The sequence below is a fragment of the Schistocerca serialis genome, chromosome 9 (genome assembly GCF_023864345.2).
Source record: "Schistocerca serialis cubense isolate TAMUIC-IGC-003099 chromosome 9, iqSchSeri2.2, whole genome shotgun sequence".
Taxonomy (NCBI): domain Eukaryota; kingdom Metazoa; phylum Arthropoda; class Insecta; order Orthoptera; family Acrididae; genus Schistocerca; species Schistocerca serialis.
This window is the reverse complement of record NC_064646.1, coordinates 450,278,122-450,286,536: the sequence shown is the minus strand read 5'-3', so window position 1 is coordinate 450,286,536 and position 8,415 is coordinate 450,278,122.

Genomic DNA, 8,415 nt, shown 5'->3' with positions numbered 1-8,415 from the left:
ACCGTTGTACTGTACTGCCAAATTATAGGTAACACTGAAACTGCCGTTTTGCAATTAAGTGCAATTTTCATTTGCTGATTTAAAAGTGTGTATATCTGTATCCTCATGGCCTGTATAACAATGACTTTTCAGTTTGTGCTCCTAAAACGAAACGAACTGTACTGCTTTAAACTTCTCGCTTTCCAGCATTCCTATTACATCCTTAAATGGCTCTACAATGTCACGAATTCATTTATAGTGTTGTTGTCGTAACTAGTAAGTTTTTCAGAAATGCCTCTCTCTGGAAGCAGTTCCAGGATTTTTTCATAGTGCCTTAGCACATACTGTAGCATTCTAAACAAGTTGGTACTTACTCTACGTTTCTTGCATCAAGCTTGTCTGCATAGGATTCACGTCACCGGTTTCTTAATGAAACGGACGCTACCTTTAGCAGCATAAGGGGGACTACTCAGGAGGACGTCGTTATCAGGAGAAAGAAAACTGGCGTTCTACGGATCGGAGTGTGGAATGTCAGATCCCTTAATCGAGCAGGTAGGTAAGAAAATTTAAAAAGGGAAATGGATAGGTTAAAGTTAGATATAGTAGGAATTAGTGAAGCTCGCTGGCAGGAGGAACAAGACATTTGATCAGGCGAATACAGAGTTGCAAATACAAAATCAAATAGGGGTAATGCAGGAGTAGGTTTAATAACGAATAAAAAAATAGGAGAGCGGGTAAGCTACTACAAACAGCATAGTGAACGCATTATTGTGGCCAAGATAGACACGAAGCAAATGCCTACTACAGTAGTACAAGTTTATATGCCAACTAGCTCTGCAGATGATGAAGAAATTGATGAAATGTATGATGAAATTAAAGAAATTATTCAGATAGTGAAGGGAGGCGAAAATTTAATAGTCATAGGTGACTGGAATTCGGTAGTAGGAAAAGGGAGAGAAGGAAACATAGTAGGTGAATATGGATTGGGGCTAAGAAATGAAAGAGGAAGCCGCCTGGTAGAGAGCACAACTTAATCATAGCTAACACTTGGTTTAAGAATCATGAAATAAGGTTGTATACATGGAAGAACCCTGGAGATACTAAAAGGTATCAGATACATTATATAATGGTAAGACAGAGAATTAGGAGCCAGGTTTTAAATTGTAAGACATTTCCAGGGGCAGATGTGGACTCTGACCTCAATCTATTGGTTATGAACTGTAGATTAAAACTGAAGAAACTGCAAAAAGGTGGGAATTTAAGGAGATGGGACCTGGATAAACTGACTAAATCAGAGGTTGTACGGAATTTCAGGGAGAGCATAAGCGGACCATTGACAGGAATGGGGGAAAGAAATACAGTAGAAGAAGAATGGGTAGCTTTGAGATATGAAGTAGTGAAGGCAGTAGAGGATGAAGTCGGTAAAAAGACGAGGGCTAGTAGAAATCCTTGTGTACCAGAAGAAATATTGAATTTAATTAATGAAAGGAGAAAATATAAAAATGCAGTAAATGAAACAGGCAAAAGGGAATACAAACGTCTCAAAAATGAGATCGACAGGAAGTGCAAAATGGCTAAGCAGGGATGGCTAGAGGACAAATGTAAGGATGTAGAGGCTTATATCACTAGGGGTAAGATAGATACTGCCTACAGGAAAATTAAAGAGCCCTTTGGAGAAAAGAGAACCTCTTGTATGAATATCAAGAGCTCAGATGGAAACCCAGTTCTAAGCAAAGAAGGGAAAACAGAAAGGTGGAAGGAGTATATAGAGGGTCTATACAAGGGCGACATATTGAGGACAATATTATGGAAATGGAAGAGGATGTAGATGAAGATGAAATGGGAGATACGATACTGTGTGAAGAGTTTGACAGAGCACTGAAAGACCTGAGTCGACTCAAGGCCCTGGGAGTAGACAACATTCCATTAGAACTACGGACGGCCTTGGGAGAGCCAGTCCTGACGAAACTCTACCATCTGGTGAGCAAGATGTATGAGACAGGCGAAATACCCTCAGACTTAAGGATGAATATAATAATTCCAATCCCAAAGAAAGCCGGTGCTGACAGATGTGAAAATTACCAAACAATCAGTTTAATAAGTCACAGCTGCAAAATAATAACGAGAATTCTTTACAGACGAATGGAAAAACTGGTAGAAGCCGACCTCACGGAAGATCAGTTCGGATTCTGTAGAAATATTGGAACACGTGAGGCAATACTGACCCTACGACTTATCTTAGAAGCTAGATTAAGGAAAGGCAAACCTACGGTTCTAGCATTTGTAGACTTAGAGAAAGCTTTTGACAATGTTGACTGGAATACTCTCTTTCAAATTCTAAAGGTGGCAGGGGTAAAATACAGGGAGCGAAAGGCTATTTACAGTTTGTACAGAAACCAGATGGCAGTTATAAGAGTCGAGGGACATGAAAGGGAAGCAGTGGTTGGGAAGGGAGTGAGACAGGGTTTAGCCTCTCCCCGGTGTTATTCAATCTGTATATTAAGCAAGCAGTGAAGGAAACAAAAGAAAAATTCGGAGTAGGTATTAAAATCCATGGAGAAGAAATAAAAACTTTGAGGTTCGCCGATGACATTGTAATTATGTCAGAGACAGCAAAGGACCTGGAAGAGCAGTTGAACGGAATGGACAGTGTCTTGAAAGGAGGATATAAGATGAACATCAACAAAAGCAAAACGAGGATAATGGAATGTAGTCAAATTAAATCGGGTGATGCTGAGGGAATTAGATTAGGAAATGAGACACTTAAAGTAGTAAAGGAGTTTTGCTATTTAGGGAGTAAAATAACTGATGATGGTCGAAGTAGAGAGGATATAAAATGTAGACTCTCAATGGCAAGGAAAGCGTTTCTGAAGAGGAGAAATTTGTTAACATCGTATAGATGTAAGTGTCAGGAAGTTGTTTCTGAAAGTATTTGTACGGAGCGTAGCCATGTGTGGAGGTGAAAGATGGACGATAACTAGTTTGGACAAGAAGAGAATAGAAGCTTTCGAAATGTGGTGCTACAGAAGAATGCTGAAGATTAGACGAGTAGATCACATAACTAATGAGGAGGTATTGAATAGGATTAGGGAGAAGAGAAGTTTGTGGCACAACTTGACTAGACGAAGGGATCGGTTGGTAGGACATGTTCTGAGGCATCAAGGGATCACCAATTTAGTATTGGAGGGAAGCGTAGAGGGTAAATATCGTAGAGGGAGACCAAGAGATGAATACACTAAACAGATTCAGAAGGATGTAGGTTGCAGTAGGTACTGGGAGATGAAGAAGCTTGCGTAGGATAGAGTAGCATGGAGAGCTGCATCAAAGCAGTCTCAGGACTGAAGATCACAACAACAACAACAACAACAAGTCGTGGAATAAACAACCTTAAGCCTATTTATCAAATAATCGTCACCCAACATGTATTTCAGGCTGTGTTCATAACATTTGTAATGCATGCATAATGCTGAAAGGATCGTATTGCCTTGCATATGTTAGTGCCTTGGTCAGTGTCAAATGAAATCTTACTATAATTCTGAGTATTTACTCCTAAAAATATCAATAATGTATCCAAATTGTAGTTGTTAATAAATTCCCCATACTTTTTTTCTTCTAAGAAAAATGTGTTGTACGAGTATCATATTTCACAGTGCCTGATCTTGATAACTAAGAGCGCAGTACTAGATAGATAACTTATTTTCCGATTCCTATTTGTCCATATATCTGCTGTACATCCACGCACATTCACACCTATGCCATGAATAATACTGGGCGTCATACTCGTTCGTATTTCATTGTCTTGTCTTTCAGTGTTTCTTGCTACCATCCCAGGATGAGGCAATATGTTGGACACGTCTACGTGTCCCAATTCTGAACCGACATTTGATAAACTCTCTACATAAAGCACGAGGTCATACACACAATGTTACTGCAGATGGACGGAGGTCTCTGACACACGTTTCTACGCACCTTTTTAATTAGCCTCTGCCAGGCATTTAAATGTGATTTGCAGAGTATCCATGTAGATGCAGATGTACTCTAGCTTTCATTGAAATTGCCAGTGCTGCACAACTTACACTTTGTCGTGTTCTGCAAACATATGTCTTCAGGTGTGTGGTGGTGGATATGTACGACAGGAGAGCAGAACACTTGCCAAAGCATACGTAGCCGACAGCCTTATCAATCACTAGCGAAAATCTCTCTTACGACCGCCGTCTTTCGTACTCAGGATACGTTATTTCTAATCAAGTTTCGCTTTGGCGCTCTCCATCTCGTATACATGCGCCATAATCCTACAGCGCGCGACTAGATGCACTCGTGTTAAGTATAATAGATGGCCGGGAAATTCAGGGTGAGTCTTATTGCATGATGGTAAAGTCACGCATGACGTCATTGTGTATCGAAGACGACAGAGACTGCATGTCGATTTTTGTGATCGTTCGAGACACTAGACTGCGGTGGCCATTTTTGCAGACGAATTAAAAGAGCAGCTCATTATATCCTCAACTGGTACATTCACTGCAATTTTGGAAGCTACTGATGTTCTGAAAAAAATTTTATCGTGCGTCCAGCCGCTTCCAGTGGTTTAAAATCCACAAGCTTTCGGCCGAGTACTCCTCGCCCATTGTCAAGTAACTGTCGAATGATTGCTGCTGTCGTCCTTATATAGTGACGTCATTGATGCTCGCTTGAGCACCATATATGGTAATGTTTTCATGGCGAGCTTCGCGTGCCCACTTCAACTTCCGGATGGCTGTGTTCCAAGCTGTGCTTAGCTGTAGGCCACCGTCTTTATTGAGCATACCGTCAGGAATTTTTAACTCAGTCGCTTCTTTTATAACACTGTCCCACAAACAAGTAGTCCACGTAATAACGGATGTCTCAGCAAATGAAATACGGTGTCCGTTTTCTAAAGCATGTTCCGCCACCACTCACTCTTGAGGATATTGTAGGCGAAAACATCTCTCGTGGTCCACGTTGGATCTTGGCTGTCACTGGCAGTAGTCAGCGCAAAATGGTTAGCTATTGTCTGTGCAATGTATTCAGCTATTACTTGGAGACATCCTTGAATCAATAACACTACTATTAGGTAACCGACTGCCTTTCCTGGAATCCTCCTAATGGCTTCCCATACTGCAGTAGAACAGGTGGAACGGTTGATGGAGTCCAGGAACATTAGCCGTGACATTTTCTTGCTCTCCTTGATGATTCATCGAACCTTTGCCTCGCTGATCGAAAGGCTGCGAGGTTTTCCGACGTTGGATGGCTCTTTGACCGTTGCAGAGCTGGAAGCCTGACCTGGATGACTGTACAGCGCTCATCTGTTCATCAAGGCACAGGGGGCCTCGTAGAATGATGAGAAGAGGACTTTCGGACGGAGAGGTCAGCGGCATGGTGGATTACTTATGTTATGTGGTCAACCAACTCCTGGATGCTGTCATGGCACTGAAACACAGCCAGCTGGATGAACATCATCCAGTTGGCTCTGCTGATCATCCATTGTGGCAGTGTCCTTTCTGGGAGAGTGCCATCCAGTAGGTGACTACAGAGTGGGAAGTGATCACTGGAATGAAGGTCGCCAGTGACTTTCCGTTGAACAGAGTTCACAAAGGCTGGAGAGCAGAAAGATAAGTTGATGGGTGAGAACGATCCAGTAGTAGCACAGAAATGAGTTGGAGTGCCTGTGTTGAGAATGCACAGTTCCTGAGGCGTCATAAGACTCTCCAATACCTGACCCTGAGGAAAAGCAGAGGTTGAACCCAATAATATATGATGGGCATTGAAGTCTCTCAGTAGGAGTTGCTGTATAAGACCTGTTAGAGACACAGAGTCAATTGTATCATGTGGAAGTAAAAGTACCGAGCAGACAATGATTCTCTGACATATATGAACTTTAGCTGCAGCCGATGTACGTCAGCAGCTAGGGGGCAGAGCAGACGTTATTGACAAAAAAACCGACCCCTCCATCGGCCCTTTCGCCAGAAAGATCATCCTTCCAGGAGAGCGTATAGCCCAATATGACATGGACATCAGACGCTTTAAAATGGGTTTCCTGCAAACACAAGCTCAGGGGGCGATATTGTGCTAGCAGTTTCAGTTCCTCCATATGTGTCACGAACCCATTAATGTTTTACTGCAGCATGGAAGCTATTTTAATGGTTAAGTTTCATTCTGTCTTTCTCCCTCTCGTTTACTCGTTCCGCCGTGGTGGCGAGACAGCAACAGAGCGGGGGGGGGGGGGGGGGGGGGGGGCGGCACTTGAGGAACTCGCTGGTTCCCTCAGGCAAACGTCGACACCCATACAAGCGATGGTACAATCATCATCAGGTCCATCTGACAGCACCAAGGTCGCATGATCCGATGGCTGTAGAGTGGACTGCTTTGAGCATTAGGCCTTCGTCCCCACCTTAGATTTTGGGGACGGTGGCAAGGCTGATGGAATAGAAACATTCAGATGGATCTCATCCAATGTCTGCCGTGACAGTTTGCTTTCTATGCTGACATTATTTTCGGCAACTTTCTATGCTTCAGCAATAGGATGACTAGGCTGCGGAACCAGTGCTGCAGACTGGCAGCTGCATTTACAGGCGCAGGTAGAAGTGCCTTGCTCGACAGTCGCAGTATGGGTGCAAATACTGTCCTTCTGGACAGGCTGCTGAGGCAAATGACCTGACGAAACTTGGTGGCAGAGTGGCCTTCAATTCCTTCTTTGTGTCAGAGTATGAGACATGTTGTGTGACTTTAATTTCATGGATCTACTTTTCTTCAGCGAAGACAAGACAATCCCTGCTCCAAACGGATGGCCTAGGAGCAGTTTATACCCCAGGGTGGCGCAATGTATTAAAAACCCTGTTTGTCTGCAGCACTACCACATTGTCCACTTGCAGCCCGACCGTCACCACACATAGTGGTGTGACCAAAGAGGTGTCACTTGAAGCAGTGCATTGGGTTTGGAACATACAGTCTTACCTTAAGGTGGAGAAATCCTGGTGCAATGTACTGTGGCGGCTTTGGCAGGTTGAATGTCGAAATAAATTATGCTGATTTTTGGGGCTCCCCATCAACCATTTTCATAATGGTCTGGACTTTGCACTTTCACATTCCTATTGCAGTTCTTTTGTATCCATATGCATAACGTCGTGGCATGTGGCAAAACCTTAAACACAACTGAATCCAGTGTGCAAATCACTGTTGATGGGATATTCTCCAAGCAACTTGGCATTCAACAGCTTCTGTACTTGGAGAGCCTCATAGTCTCCAGCAGGAGAGTACTAGTCTGCATCCATAGATTTGAATTGTCCTGCAAGTCACTCGAGAGCTTTATGGATATATATGATGGCGACAATTTTAGAAAACAACCGTCTACGTGTTTCATTAAAACCAAAATGTTATCCATCACATGATGTGGTGTCTTACTATGCTTACTGTCGTTGACAATAAAAGATGACCCAGGTGGCCTAGCCACATGAGGCCTCTTAGGATTTTAGATGTTGATGCTGCCCAGCGGCCCACCTGAACCACTGAGAGCAGAAACACCAGATTCAGGCTTCATGGTGTTCCCAGGGGCAGCTGGGGAAGAAAGTCCATCCAGAAAGAGCGTCCTTGCCTGCATAAGCCTTATACGACTGAGCTGTGGCAGGTTCCCCAGAGGTCGCCCGCTAACGACTGTTCCACCTCAATAGCCATGCATCTCATCAGCACGCAGCATACATTGAGATTAAGGGTTTCTTTTTATAGATCCGGGTGCTGAAGCCAAGATCACCATTCCCTGTGATACATAACGTTCCACCGGCGCGCCACACGGTGGTCGGTGAAGCTCGCCCAGAGCTTACGGTGGCAGAGGACTGACAGCGTTTGCCAGTCCCCAGGTCAGGAACCCCAAGGTCGGGAAGCCCATACCCAGAAAACGAATGCTGAGCGCAACCAGAGTGCTACAACAATCACCTGGCTATTCGAGCGTGCGACGCTCGAACGAGCGTGATGGAAATCGGGTGCGGTTGCCCCCTCAGTCAAAAGTGGCTGCATTGACATCCGAGGGGCTTAACGCTAAACTACATGCATTAACAAATCGAACGAGCATAAACGTCAGATGCAGACCTCTAGTCCACACATTTCCATTTTCTGTTCAGCTTCGAGCATGCACTTAATGTGTTCAACAGCGCTAGCACACATGCGTATTAATAGCTATAAAAAAGCTCCAGTTCCGACCCCGTTACAGACATGCATAATACCGACTTTTAAATCATTTTCTGAAAGGAAAACATCTGACAACACTATAGTTTTTTCCTTTTCTTTGCCGTGACTCATCTTTGCCCCAAGGCATGGGCATCCTTGTTTGGCTGTGGTCTATATAAAGTCCGTTTATATACACGCTTCATGGACGTACGAAATACAAGTTTGGACTGTCTAATGACTGAATTCCAGATTTCTGCAGTA